General features: G+C 41.9%; 1 protein-coding gene across 4 annotated transcripts in view; it reads right to left on the reverse strand.

Moving 5' to 3' along the window:
• The window catches only part of dlgap2a (discs, large (Drosophila) homolog-associated protein 2a), a 119,011-nt gene extending 102,955 nt beyond the window's left edge, over positions 1-16,056 (reverse strand). For 2 of the 4 annotated variants that reach the window (XM_035994828.1, XM_035994825.1), the window contains exon 1: positions 15,592-16,056. The gene's annotated coding sequence lies outside the window, so the exon portion shown is untranslated. The remainder of the gene's footprint in view (positions 1-15,591) is intronic. The other 2 variants (XM_035994826.1, XM_031288673.2) reach the window with 1 other exon arrangement.
• Between the last annotated feature and the right edge of the window lie 167 nt (positions 16,057-16,223).

Here is a 16,223-nt window from a genome sequence, read left to right on the forward strand (position 1 = left end):
AATCAACTACTCATTACATGTTACTCATTGAAAACATTCAATGCAGCTCCATCAGAGGTGCGTTTCAACAACTCCAAATCCTCTACAACCATAGGTCTCATCTTCTGGATTTAGCTAAGGTGTAGAAAAATAAAAGGCGTTGTGGGTTAATAATAATAATAATAATAATAATAATAATAATAAATTGAATTTGTATAGTGCTTTTCATGGACTCAAAGTCGCTTAATAAGCAGCCAGCCTACAGTTTGGAAGTATTTATTCACCATCTACAGACAGCTTAGGCCCGGTGATTTTGCAGAAGTCCCAAACTCACAGTTAAGACACACACACACACACACACACACACACACACACACACACACACACACATTTTGATATCTGATGCTGCTGAGAGTGCTGATAGCCAGAAGAGTTTACCCGTGCTGGACCAGTCTCTCTATTGAAACTAGAGACCATATCAACTGATATCAACCCTTAACCAAACTTCACCAAACAATGAACAATCTCTCAGTCTTTCTTGTTATCAGCAGTGATGGCACTCCATTATTTGTTTTTGTACTTATCTGACACACTTTTTATACATGTGTCCCTATCAATACATACGAGTGTGCATAAGCAACAAGCTTTTTGTTTTTACTTTCATAGCTATAAAAGACTACCATCGAGCTCATACGAACAGAGAAATCTTTGGCTCCAGCAAAATGTTGGCAATGAATACTGGCCTTGAACAACACCACAGTATAGGGCAGATCATGTCAACACACTCCCTATTTTTGGAATAGGCTAGTACTTCACATCCTGACTCATCTGAGTGTTGTGACCGTAGTACCCGTTGTTCTCATTAGCAAGTAATAGGGTAGTCCAAAACAGGGCGCTTCAAACAGTCCTCCGATGGTCTCTAATGCACTGGCTGTGTTTTTAATGTAGGGTTTGTGAAGGCATGGGTAAAGACTCAGAGACACCAGCAAGACTTGTGAGAGAATACATTAATACCATAGAGGGGATCTGGATGGTTTGTTTGTGTGATTCGGGGATGTCAAAATGGCACACTTTCAGTACATGGACTTGTCTCTGTGCTGAAATCAGGCAGAGTGAGAGGGAGGTGTTCAGAGAGAATTTACAGCAGTAAATTCACACTGGATACTTTCAAGATTGTCCAAGGCAATATCAAATTTTTTTTGTGCTTAAAATGCAGAAAAAAACACTGATTAAACAAGGGAAAAAAGACCGATTCAGGACTCAGATGGAGAGAATGTGTGCATTCCATTGTGGGCATTGGTCTATAAGAGAGAGACAGACAGTTAGCACAGAGTGAAGAGAAGAAATAGAAAAGGTCCTCCTGCCAGCCTCTTGGCCATGGTACTGTCCGAATCCAGAAGGTCACTGTGCTCATGACGGTATGTGTTAGACAGTTTTTTGGATACTGGCTGGTCCGAAGTTCAAGTCATATTTGGCATATGTGGCTTAAAAATCATTACCTGAATACCCTTGTATCCATGAACCAAACAAGAAATATAGACTTGAGATCTGTCTCTTTGATTACTTAGCAATTAAAGCCAGTTATAACTATGATAAGTGGCTATGGATATGGATATGGATATGGATATGAACCAGCTGCTTGATTTTGGTTTATCATTTTGGTTTGTGTAGGCACAAACGCTGTCTTCTGCTTCTCATGGGAACTGTGTCATTTGTCTACTATTAATTCAAAACATTACTGCTGCTGGAAATGCAAAGCACATGTCAAGAGGATTATTGCATGTGTTTTCAATAGCAAATTAAATTAAAAGGATTGTATTGTGTTGTATCAATCAATTGTATTGGATTGTATCAATCAATGAAAGAAACAAAACTGCCACCTTTATCACTAGGCCCTAAAAAAACAAACAAATCATTCTCTCCATCTGTGTAATTTTCAAAACCTAGCAATGATGACTCCATTTTTCCCATGACTACACAGTCTCACCTACCTCCCCTGAGGAAGCACACTGTGTCCACAGCACATCAGAGGTCATGAGGATCTGTCACAGATCTCAGCATCTCTGTTCGCCATAACCCTCTGAGTAAGCAATGCATACCTTGCAAAGCAGGAACATGCTCCATAATAAGTCAGGTGTCCAAGATATGTTGAAGACTGCTACATTTTTGAAAACCAAGGTCCCAGGGTGATGAATTGAAATTCTCATGCAGGAATTTTGAAGAACCCCATGTCTAACAAAAACCTTCAGACAGGAGTGTGGATGAGGCAAAGGCTAACACAAATGGTAAGGTAGAATAGGAAGGCAATCATAATTAATTTTGTATCATTTTATTTTGAAGATGGTTTAATGAGTTATGATTCTGAAGCGCTAGACAGAGGCAGGATTACAACACCTAAATATTAGAACATTGAGCAGTAAATCTAGATGTCATGTACACTTTTAAAAAGGACAAGGCATGTTTTCAGCACATTTTTGTGGATATCAGTATAGAACATCAATACACCATAAGCAAGAAGACCTGTTTTCTATTAGCATGCTGTTGATGAGTGACACAACTATACATCATCTCAAATTAAATAATGCTCCTGTATGTTCTTTTAAAATGTCCATCACTAACTAAACCAGATAAGACAAAGGAATATGTGACTGTTGTGAATATAGAAGTAAGTGGTGAAGACTGATACAGCCTGCAGAGAGAATTGCTCAAATGATAATGGCTGAACATGACTGAAAGACGTAGAAGTAGGGTGACCAGACGTCCCCGGTTTCGGTGACCTGTCCCCGGCTGGAGGTGTCCCCGGAAATGTCCCCGGTTTTCACTGTGACTGACAGACCCAAAATTGGAATGAAAGAAAGAAAACATTGACCAAACGTATAGTCGTGCACCCTACGCGCGCAGGCTCAAGACAGCTAGAGCGAGCACTGCTCAGAGCTCAGAGTCTGGTGGGTTTAACGAATGCAATTTCGCGGACTTTTTATGTTTAAAAAAAGGATCTTACTCTTTAACAGAAAGGTTGACCTCCTTAGAAATCCTTTCCATAATGTTGGCTGACACTTATAATATTAATCTGAGCCTGTCAGCGGCAAAACAAGCACTTTTATGAACGTAAATACAAGCTGGACAATTGTCTTGTTTCGCCGCTGCCGACTGCAGCGATCTCATTTAATACTGGACCAATGTCAAAGGAAAATATTTTCTCAATAGTTTTAATTGTATCCGATACTCAATGAGCTGTTGCAGAAACAAGCCCAGGTGTGAAGCAATAAAGCAAAAGCTGTCAGATAAATGTAGTGCAGTAAACATTACAACATTTCCCTCTGAGGTGTAGTGGAGTACAAGTATGAAGTAGCAGCAGGGGCGATTCTAGGATCAGACCTTTAGGGGGCTCAGCCCCTAATGAGAATGTGACACGGATATAGTGGATGCAAAAGTGTTAATCCCCTTGCTGTGACAAATGGTTTGCAAGAAAATTAACATTGAACTTACATGAAATGTTATCATATTTGCATTCTGCACAAATCTCTGCACACCCATTACTCTCTGTGAAATATCTCACAAACTCTATACTCAACACATGCATCAGTACAACAAGCGTTTCCTGAGTAATCCGGTTTTGAAATTGCAACAAAATTTCTACATGGTCTCCAACTTTATAATTTAATCTCATGTAAACTATTTATGTCAGCACAGATATCTTTTGTAAATTGCTTAGCCAGTGTATTCCACCATAATGGTTATTATATTGCCAGATTCCAGACAATCCCACTTACTTATATATATCCCACTTACAAATATGAATATATATTTCTACTGGTATGCTTCCTAGTGATGTTAATGCAAAAATATGAAGAAAGAACTATTCCACCTGTGCGTGCATGGTTAAAATTCTGAAGTGCAAACTTGTTCAGGCTACAGCACAAATATTTCCATCCATAGATAAGAATAATCAAGTCTAACCTCTGAATTTATTTTCAAAGTGCACCAGATTGATGCATTTAAACGTTAAAATAGACACAATTTTCTTACAGGGGAGCATGACCATGGACCCCCCTAGGGGGGCTTGTTGGGGCACAAGCAGCTAGGTCTAATGACGTCCCTGGGGCAGTGTCCCCGTTTTAAGTTTACAAAGATAAAAACATTACCTGTTTTTGAGGTATTTACGCTTCTGAGCTGAAAATATCCCCGGATTTTGTCTCAGAAATCGGGTCACCTTACGTAGAAGTCGTAATTAAATGTTTTTGAGCTCGTGAAACGCAAATCTTCATCATCATCATCATCAACATCATCACTTACTTGAAATGCTACTCTGTCTATTTAGAGCTATTCTGCAACACTTCTTTCTCAACACATAACCAAAGTGCCCCACCTTGATGCAAAACCCGAAAAAACCTAAAGATCCAATACGCCATTTTATATGCATTTACAGTAAATTCATTACAATTAAACATGAAGCAGTGTCCAATTGTGACACCTGCTGACCAAGAGCAACAATGCAACCAATGAGAATCACAGAGCATTTCACCGTGTTCGTAAATATTTACAACTTTAGCTAATGTTAAAGCTGTAATCTCATAGTACCCTATTTCTAACTACATGCAAACATGTTTATGTATGCTAAATGATGCAAGAAATCCAACATTTAATCAGTAAATCGATTTTTTTTCAGTAACGAAAATGAGCAAATATCCAGGGTAGGTTTTTAAGGGTAACTACCATTTTTTGTTGGGAACAACAATCATTGGTCCAGTATTAAGCGAGATCGCTGCAGTCGGCAGCGGCGAAACAAGCTACAATGTAAGTTAATAGGGCAATTGTGCAGGTTTTATATACCTTCACAAAAGTGCTTGTTTTGCCACTGACAGGCAGGCTCAGATTAATATTCTAAGTGTCTGACAACATTATGGAAAGGATTTCTAAGGAGGTTGACCTTTCTGTTAAAGAGTAAGATCCTTTTTATAAACATAAAAACATCTGCGAAATTGCGTTCGCTAAGCCAGTGATTTTCAACCACTGTGCCGCGGCACACAAGTGTGCCGTGAGAGATCGTCCTGTGTACCGTGGGAAATTATCTGATTTTACTTAATTGGTCCAACAAATTTTTTTATTGAGTTACTGCAAATAATTTGCCATTGTTGCGCATCTGTGCCTGCAATGTGATGACTGGCAGATAAATGAAATACTATTCTGTGTCAGTAGGTGGCAGTATAGCGCAATAATGACCTTGTTGATTACAGACAATAGAATTACTGCCACCTGGTGGCAGTGACAGGATGTAAGCAGTAGGGCCGAGATCATCGATGTAAGCCTGCAACATCGATGGATACATTTTTAAAAAGGAAAAATGCAGATTCTGATGTTATTAGGCTACAATGTGTCATTTTGTAACATTTTTGGTTGGTGGTGTGCCGCGGGATTTTTAGTAGTAATTTTAGCAACGTAAAATACACATACATGAAACAAAATAAAACTATGAAAAGCCGTTTTGGGTCGTCTTTCCACTTTTCCAATCACCACAACTCTAGTTTTGGTTGATATAAACACATAGTTTACCGATTAACATGTGAAAATATGTTGGCTCTATACACGCTAAAAGTATTGCTTTTTTGAATGGAGGCTGGTGGGTTTAGAGCTAGCGACCTCACAGCTGTTTCTGGTTAAACAGAAAGGTCTCAAATAGGTTTTTATAAAGGTCTATCTCTGTAGGGATCCTTTCCATAATATTGTCAGACACTTAGAATAATAATCTGAGCCTGTCAGTGGCAAAAACAGCCCTTTAAGTGGACCAAACTGATGCTGAGCATTTTCCCTATAGGGTTACATTGCAGCCCGGTCTGTGCCTGCAGGTTCCAGCGTTCACGCTTAATACCGGACCAATTTCAAAGATTGTTGTTCCTATCAGTCACTTAGGAACATAGGAAAATAGGGTCCCGGTTGAAAAAAAACAATAGTTACCCTTTAAGGAAAGATAGTATTGTATAACCTGGGGGCTGTTTCACAAAAGCAGAATTTATAAATCCAGGATAACCGATAAAGCGAGGCTTGACCTAGTCTAATCTGTGCAGCCTGGCTTGGTGCGTTTCACGAAGGCCAGGCCAGGCTGAGGAGGAGTGACTAGGTTGAGTCAGGCAGAAGTAATTCGGATAGATGTGCGTTCACGGCTTTCCTTAACAGACTGCAAGATTTACTGATGCTAAAATGGAGAATACGCATTGTTCATACTTTATACAGAGTGAGCAGCAGCTTCTTGTGGAAGTATGATAACGTGAAACACATTATTTGTAAAAAAAAAAAAAAGAAAAAAAAGAAACACAGCCGCTGTAATAAAACAGCGAGAGAAAGCGTGGCAGACAATCGCGGACCGACTGAATGCGAAAGCAGCCTAAAAATATACATTAACTGACCACTGCGCTGAATTGAAACCGTCATAATCTTACCAAGTTTTGAAGTGATTCATTGAATGGTTTCAGTTAAGAGCAATAGTTTGTAAATGTATATTTTTAGATATATCATTCAGTCGGTCCGCTATTATCTGCCACACTTTTTCTCACTTTTGTTTTTTTTACAGAGGCCGAGTTTCCTTCTTTACATATTATATGCTTTGCTCCCTCGTATATATAGACATAGAAAAGAAAGACACTGAAGAAATTGGACTCTAAAATCTAAAAACTATAAAGAGAATTAAGTGATACATTCCATGCACACTGTAAACATGAATGTAACAGAGTGATAATCATCAGTTATTTCCCCCCAGCCAAATATAGATAGATAGATAGATAGATAGATAGATAGATAGCACTTTATTGTCTGTGTACACAGAAATTCGATGAGCTGAGAGGCCCCCAAACCACACTGCGCATCCATACTGCAGAATGCTTTGGATTGTTGACACAAAGAAAAGAAACAGGATTTCGCTGCTCGCTCCGAATGACCTAAGTCTCCTTAAAAAGTAGATTCTCTGCTGTACTTTGCTGCAGATATAGTCTACATGATAGGTCCAGGAAAGGTCACTGTCCACGTGCACTCCAAGGTAAGGTGAAGAACCATAAGGTCAAAAACCATTGAGGTGTCCTCTCCCTGTTGTTACATGAATGTAGTAGTCTACACTATATAGTTATTGGTTCAGTGAACTAAGACTATAATTTGGGAGGATTGTACAATTAGGATATGTTCTTAAAATTGTACAATCCTCCCAAATTAAAGTCCCAGTTTACTGAACAACACAAATTGTGTGCTAAGAATGCCAATGTATTGAATCCTTTATTGTTAATGATTACAAAAAAAAGAATCAACTAAAATAATGCAAGGTGCATTGGTCCACTATAGAAACACACATGTACAGCACTTTATATATTGCCCTTAGTAGCAGACTTCATTTAAAACACATTTGGCAACTTTATCAGCCTTTTCTAATTATCTCAACAACTGCCATACTATATTCATCAAACTTCTAACAACAATATGAACAGCAGTCTTCATACAGCATTATGATGTCACATGAATAATTATAAAAAATAATGGTCACAACTTTAAATAATAACAGTACTTAAATGAACAGTAACATGCACCTGTTGTATTTTAATGCAGGCTGATAATAATAGGGTAAAAGCACTGCTGAGTGAACAGAAAAGGCAGCAGGATTAATAAATCCTGGCTGTTAGCCTGTTAGCCTGGTCGGGACCAGGCTAGCTGTACAGAATAAATCTCAGAATAAATCTGGTAATTTAGGTGCTTCTGCTTTTGTGAAACCGAGTCAAGGCTAAATTGAGCCAGGATAACTGGGAAATCCCAGCTTAATCCCTTATCTTGGTTTTGTAAAATAGACCTCAGGTCAGTAAGTGAATTTTCTATTGATGACTAACTAAATTAGCCCATGTAAATTATATTGCATTGTATTATACATCAATATGTGTCTATTCCTCTCAGAAAACAATAGACATTACAGGTGATCTAAAAACATTATCATTATCAAACTCTGTGATAATAATGAGAGTACATCTGGATTTGGCATCATGCTGTGTGAATTGGCTTGAGGTAATGCAGTGAGAAGCCCCAGAGAGACGTTTGCAGGGATCAATCTGAAGGCAAAATAAGCTGCACTGTTGCGGCATCCCTCCACCCACACACTCTCACCCTGCTCACTCACACGTACGTAATCTAGTCATCTCTGCTGGAGGATGTGTGTGTGTACTGTATACGAGTGTGTGGTCAGCGTGCATCTGTGTGCGTGTTTGTCGTTGTCTCCATCATTCATTCCTCTCCTTGTCATTCCCCCCCCCTCCTGTTTTCATTCATTCATTCTCTCAATTCCTCCCACCTTATTTTGATCTCTTTATTTTTTTCTCTCCCACTCGCTCTCGGTCACAAAAACATGCACATGCACCCATCTATCCACCCACACTTGGAGTTGGCACAGGAGAGTTCCCGACAAGCAGTGCAGTTTGGCGTGGGGTTATGCAAAAAAAATATATATACAAAAATCGGTGCAGCACCACTGCCTAATGGTGTCTCCATGGCAACTAAGGGAGCAAGGCCCTGCAATGTGGTGTCAAACAAACACAGAATTTTAAACCTGAGCAAATGAATTAGCTTTGTGTGGTGGTGGTATCAATTAAAACACAGAGGTAAGCTCTGTGCACATTTTTACTAAATTCAACATGCATAACACTATAAAGAATGCTACATACAATAACATTTTTAGCAACCCGTTTTCCCCTTATGTTTCCCCTTAAGTAGCTTTAATGGAGCTATAAGCATCTTCCACTCTGACAATATCACATACATATATATATATATATATATATATATATATATATACGGATGATTGTGTTTGTTTCCCATTTCTAACAGACAGTCACTGTTGGTTATTTTACACAACAAGGGTCCCCTAACTTTAATGAAATATATATTTTGATGCAAACCAAAATGTTTTTCTAAACTTAACCAAGCAGTTACTTTAATCCAAAACACAATCTTTCCCTACACCTGACAAGTTGGTTTTGTGCCTAAAGCTGACCAGCGTTAGCCTGGTCCTACCAGACTCTCGTACATTTCATTTGTACAGAGAGTCTGGCCACTCTCCATTGACAAGTGTTAACTTCTTTGAAGGCGGGTACTCTGTTGAAGTTTAAAACTATTGGATCTGCCCAGAGCCACTCTGGATCTGCCCAGAGCCACTCTGGATCTGCCATAACCAATCGCTAACATTTGGTCGTGACGTATGTCATGCGCATGTGCAACAAGAGGGTAGACCGACAAGGCTTGTATTTAGCATTAGCATCGCTAGCGTTAGCCTTAGCCAACTTAGCCTTCACTACTAACGGAGCGAGCTGGAAAATCTAACTTTTCCCGAACCCTGTGGGGAGGAGGTCCACAACATCATGGCCACCAACACAACTCAGCAAAGATTGTTCTTGCTCGGGCTTTAATTTCTGGCTATTCGGCAGCGTTGCCACAACGGACCGAATGGCTTCACTCGCATCTTTCTCCGCCGCCATTACGGAACTACAACGCTAGCGCACGGCCTCAACGTCATCGTTCTCAGCCACTCCCTCTGTTCGCTGATTGGACTGCCAAAAATTTGGCTGGAGAAAACCCAAGACTATACCGCGAACCCAGATGTAGTACTGAAGGGAAATGAAAATTGAGCGTAAGTACGTAGGAGGGCGGAGCCAGGCTAGACCACCGTAAGATCAGAAGGATTTCATTTAAAAAGAAAAAGCAATGTCACCCTTTGTTGCTCCCCCCCTCCCCCGCCACATTTTCTTGCTTCTCCCTCCACCCCTCCTAGGAAGAGGAGGAAGGTTGGAGAGGTAGAGCAGAGCCCCGAGGTTTGTGGTTCAGGGGCCCTGGTGTTTCACAGTTCTCCAGGGGGCCCCTCTCAGTTTCTCTCCCTCCTCATCCAAGAGGAGAAGAGTCAGGGGCAGAAAGTATTCCAGTGTCACCAAGCACTTTCACCATGTTCAAAGAGGCAACAAATAAAGTCTGCATTTAGCCATGGCCTCTTCCCATACGCAGAGACCTTCTCTCCCAAGCGGGCGGGGAGATCTACCACCCTCACCCAGACCGCATAGCGCTCTGGGCTTGGCCCGTGAGAGGTGGAACCTGAATGCATCAGGCCTGCCAGAACGGGTCATTGACACCATTCAGAGCGCTCTCTTTACAGCGGAAAGTGGCAGGTTTGTGAGGCGTGGTGCGAACGTAGGGGTACCATCCCTTTTCAGTGTTCTGTTGTGGACCTGCTGTGTTTCCGGCAGTGCCTGATGGATAAAGGGAAAGCTTTCTCCACAATTAAGGTGTACTTGGCTGCTGTCTCAGCTTGCCACATGGGTTTCGGGGATAAGCCGGCGGGGCAACATCCCTTAGTTTGTCGTTTCATGAAAGGGGCACGCCGCAAGCTCCCAGTTTCCAGGCCCCTGGTTCCTCTGTGGGATTTGTCGGTCGTGTTGGACGCCCTCTCTCATCATCCGTTTGAGCCTATGGAGGCAATACGGATGAAGTTTGTACCTCTTAAAACAGTATTGCTCTTGGCTTTAACCACTGCAAAGCGAGTAAGTGACTTACAGGCTTGGTCTGTTCAGCCTACCTGTCTGCAGTTTGCCCCAGGGCTCTCTAAAGTCTGTTTGCGGCCATATCATTGGCCTATGAGTGTAAAGGTTTAAAGGCCCCACAGGGTCTGAGAGCTCATTCCACAAGGGGCATGGCCACTTCATGGGCCCTTTTCAGGGGTATGTCAGTGAAGGAAATTTGTGCGGCAGCAAGCTGGGCTACGCCTCACAGTTTTGTGAGGTTTTACAGGCTCGATGTTTCCGGACCGTCCTTGGCACAGGCTGTGCTGGAGGCTACAGTGTCGGGGTTAGTGTGACTCTCGATTCAATATTATTTGGCTTCGGGAGATTCAGGCAATCCGGGAGTGGTCTATATCTCCCATAGTGAAACACCGAACAAAGTTAGAAAAAGAACTTTAGGTTACTTAACGTAACCCCGGTTCTTTGATAACAGAGTGAGGTGTTTCACCAACACGTCCCTCCTTGCTGAGACACGGAAAGAAACCTATCTGGAATGATTTGTAAGGAGCTGGTCGACTGTGATTATATGAGGGGGCGAGGCTCTTGCACAGTTCGACCTGTCTGTCACGGACAGACGTGGTGTCATTGGAGCTTTCATAGTTGGTCACGCTGGGGAGATTCCCATAGTGAAACATCTCACTCTATTATCAAAGAACCGGGGTTACGTTAAGTAACCTAAAGTTATGCATCTCAAGAGGTTTTGCCTGTAAACAATATTTAACAGAATTAATGATATTAATGCCTTCTAATACCTTTCAAATACAAAAATCTACAGATACTATATAGACAACCCTATACTGCAGAAACACACACACACAAACACACACACACACACACACACACACACACACACACACACACACACACACACACACACACACACACACACACACACACAACAGCACAAGGTGGCGAAGGAGGTGTGCCAGAGCACACAACAGTTTATCATCCTGTGACTTGGTGTATCAGAGGCGTGAAGGTGTGTCAGCAAACTACTGGTAGAGGTAAAGAGAAAATGCAACGCTGCTGGAGCAGCTTATTCAGGTGTAACTTTTAAGAAGCAGGCCGGAGCAGTGCTTTGAAGTACCAAAGAGGTTATTCTGTTTCAGTGCATGAGTCATTTGGCCTTAATGCTTTACCTGTGGCTCAGAGGCTGAGCTCTGGCCCTGGCTCAGGCTGCAGCGCAACCTACTGACAGCCAGTGAGAGAGAGAAAAAAAAAGTGATGAAGCAGAGAAAGAGAGAGAGAGAGAGAGAGAGAGAGAGAGAGAGAGGGAGGGAGAAAATGGCAAGAGAGAGTGTGTTCATGAGAGAGTGGGAGAGGGATGGTGAGGCAAAAGAAAGGGGAACTTTCTTCTCTTGTATTTCTTTTGGGTTAAGTTCAAGATTCCCTACGGGGAGAGAAGCCTGCTCTGAAGAGCCGACTGAGGCATCCCACATGTTTGCGTGTGTGTGTGTGTGTGTGTGTGTGTGTGTGTGTGTGTGTGTGTTTTCCAAACGAGAGGGGTTGATGGAGTCAGTTGGACACTGATTGGAGTCAAAACTATTATCACAGCAGACTGATTGTGGACTATTTGTTCACGCCTCACATAAACACATTCACATGCAAACAAACACACACACACACACACACACACATCTGACACCAGGCTGATAATCTTCAGCGAGTGGGCCACCTCATCCCACTTTGGAACACCTTACTGACCGGTGACAAGCCAGGCCACCATCTGTTTGTCCCACAACAGTTTTGCATTCATCCAGAGCTGTGAAACACTATCCCAGTCAACTATCCAAAATAAATACCATACCCTACCACAGCTTCCATCCATGTCAGCTGCTGAAACGATGATCCATGACAAAATAAATGTACACAAAAGCTGTCAGGCATTTTAAAAACTAATTTTCCAATTTATTCAAACACATTCCCATGCTGGTAAGTTCTTGAGGCTGCATCCCAACAGATGGGTATCTCTTTATGTATGTAACCATTTTTTCGTCGTTCCAGTAGCTGGTCCCTGTTGGACTGTGACAATATGCTTCCTTAAGCTGTGCAAAGTAACACGAGTGGCCCGCATACTATGAAATCGCTCTACAAACGTGATTTGTCACCGTAACGATGCGAACAGAACTGAATCAACGCCATCCGCTTCAAAAGCCACTTAACTATCTGCTAACGTTCACAGTCCAATAAGAACCACAGTCCTTTTTAAGAACCCTGGCCTTCTTTTACTCACTTTAAAATGTGTAACTCTGGGCCTCTTGCACAAATTAAATTATTGTCATAGGTATTATGGATTTTTCTATTATACTTGTAATTCATGTGAAATTATGTTAACTAGTATTGCAATATGCTGATGGAAATATTCCATACATGGTCTCACAGCTACTGTACTGCTACAGCACATGTCAAGATGCAGTGGGATGATAGGCTTGTTTTGTCTGATTTGTTTGTGGCTGACGGCTGTTTTCATTGTTTGTGATCTTTAGTGTTTGAGTGTCCATGACTGTTACTGTCAAAAGCTGCGAGTCCATTGTCCCAGATATCCATTGTGAGCCACCAAGAACGCTCAGAATGGTTCTTCTTCATCTGTGCATTAATGTGTGTGCATTAATACCAATTTCTTCATTTCTCAGTCATTTGCTTCTTCTGGGAATCACCTGATTATTTCAAAAGCACATTGGCAGTGTGCATTTGATAGAAATGGAACAAACATGTTGCATGCGATCACAGTTCAGCTTGTACCAAGGCCTCAAACTAAACATGACACACACGGGCCATGTTAATCAACCTGAGGAAAACAGATTATGCAAGCAAGCCTTTTGGGCAATCAAATTCAGCCGTCACTCAAGAGTCATTCATCTTGCTTGAAGGTAAATGTGACAGCATCATTTTCAACGGAACAACAGCTGTATCTGTCTAACTGCTGCTTCATCCTGATTCCCTGCCAGGCTGCTTAGAGAAGGACAAACCCAACACAGCAGGTGTCTGACAAGACAATCTATACTCTGTCATCATCAGCCAGGTTAACATATACTTTATATCTACATTGCTCAAGGTTGGTGCTTGATTTTAACTGTGTTCTTGATTTAATCAGTGCTATGTGAAGTACCACAGCTTAATAGAGGATAGGGAGTAACTGGTCATTTTAAGGTTTGCGTGCATACATTATGTGCTGGGCTTGAAATTAACGTACACCAACCTGCAAAATGTGGCTGGTGCTGGATCTAATTCTGATACTACTGCAAAGACACAATTGCAATTATCAGTGCAAAGTGCTCAGTCATGTGTGCAAAGGAAATTAAAGTGTTGGTAGTTGAATTGGAATTAATAAGGATTTATGCTTTCTGTGAAACATGGGTTGAAATTCACCACTTACCCAGAGCTGTGACACTTATGGTAGTCCTATGCCTCTAGCCCCTTCATTATTTTTCACTAATGGAAAAGCCATGTTTTTCCTATGCATGTGAACATGAAGGCAGTAAAACAAGCACTTGCATTAAGTGGGAAGATGCCTTATACATATACAGTACATAGAACCTAGAGTCGTATGCTAGATGCATGTAGGGGGAGGCCCCATTGAAATTAGGGCCTGTAGTTCTAATTAATGTGCACCAATCGGTAAGGATGGACGAGCCACAGGAACCAATGGGGTTTAATTACTGTTATGTCCAAAAGATGTCTGTTGCTGAAAACTGGAGATCCCTCATTCAATTTGAGCTCTGATTGTTCAGCTTAGTGGCATTAGTGACACAGTTGTTTAAGCACGACAATAATAATGCCAGCCACTGGCTATAATTCCCATCAGATAGGTCTATCTGCACCTGCAAAAACACAGACTGCTGGAAGTTACTTTGGATTACAAGCATCTGTTCAAATACCATAGGCTAATAGATGAAGAGCCTCTCTAACCAAACCTACGCTGTCTGTGGCTGAGCAACACAAAGACTGTTAGCAGCTTTGGTGGGAGAGAGTCTGTCTGCAGTGCAGCAGTGGACATGAACATCCAAAGCATCACCTCTAACTGGCTGCAGTGGCTCTGTGCTTCACCATGCAGGTTGATTTACACCAGGGGGGAAAAGAACCCGGGAACCAAGGTTGTAAATCGTCACCAAGTCACCACCCACAGTCGAACGCCACCCAATACCTGATGAAGAGACGGTACTGTGCTGTTGACGAGCGTTTCATAAAAGTGAGTGTGTGATGCTGATGTCACAACCACAGACGAGGAAGACAAAGATGGTTGATAGTGTTGAAAGGGAAACACACACACGACAGTGGAAACATGCGTGCACACACATGCACTTTCTCCTTGAAATTAAAAGCACTTCATTCACAAAGCGTACACACTGCCCACTCAGAGCTCAACCCTACATGAGAGTTTAGACGCATACAGCCGCACACACACCCGCACGTACATGCTGACACACATACGCAAACACAGTGTAGTATAGTATGCTCCCTCAACAATGCTGTCATAGAATCTCCTTGTTATCATCTGTGTTGCACTGTACTCCACGCACAGTATGTATACAGGGTTTCCCTCAAGAAATAAAAATAGTAATAATGCTGCACTTTTTATACCCCCCAATGTACACGTTAATAGAAGATACCACTACTCCCCGACACCTAATATAAATCGGATTATGGATGACAGTGTGTGAAACATGCCAATCATGTACAGTAAAAAAAGTGTAAACAAGGCTAATCCTGACTCAATATTTAAAAAGAGAGAAAAAACGATTTGAAGTTGCTGCAGTAGATCAGAATTCATTGCAGAGCTCTTTGGCAAATATGATGGAAGCTGAAAGAGCCCAAGTGTTATATAATAAAACACAGATTTGCACACAGACACACACACACAATGCCATATGTTGACCATACCCTACTGTACGTTGGACCTGTTTACACACAACTTCTGCCAAAATTTCATCTCCTCCTTAGAACATGTCAACCCCCCCTCAGGGAGAAACGAGTGAAAGACGCTCCTCTGTCACCCACTACATCAAACACAGAACAAAACCATTAAGCCAGAGAAAGAACTTACCTGGCACAGAGTCTAGAAGCAGGTGGTTTCTGAGGGCACAAGCATCTCTGTCACCGGGAGACAGCAGAACATAACAGTCATATGTGCAGGAGATGTTGGATTAAACACTTCCTGAGCTTTTCCCTTCTCTCTCGTTTATCCTATGACTTTTCCCTCACATTTGTCCAGACCCTCTGACAATAGGTATAGGGGTGGAGGGGTGGCAAAAGAATGAGGGCTTGAACAAAAAGAAGGGTGGGAAAACGACAGTGAGAGACTCAGATCTCCTCCACTGAGACGAGTTGCGAGCACAGCGTGAGGACCATCCACTGCAGCAGAGCAGAGTAGCGTGCAGCAAGAGAGGGAGAGGAGAGAGGAGAGGCAGGCAAAACAGGCATTTGCTGCTGCTGGTTCCAACAGCATGGTTGGAGCAAAAATACGGGACTGGAGTCTGGATCCTGGACTTCTCTTTTACTGAGCGTTTACCCAAACAGATGGAGAGTTATGGAGAGAATGGGTGAGAGACAGAGGAGAGCAACAGAGCAAAAGATAGTAAGAGGCTTATTTTTTTTAGATGGCACCAAGCAGACTCTTCCACTATCTCAGTGCCATTCCTCTCTAGCATGACAGCTAATACTTTTCCTCGCTTTACT

This window comes from Sander lucioperca, chromosome 18, assembly GCF_008315115.2.
Source record: "Sander lucioperca isolate FBNREF2018 chromosome 18, SLUC_FBN_1.2, whole genome shotgun sequence".
Lineage (NCBI taxonomy): Eukaryota > Metazoa > Chordata > Actinopteri > Perciformes > Percidae > Sander > Sander lucioperca.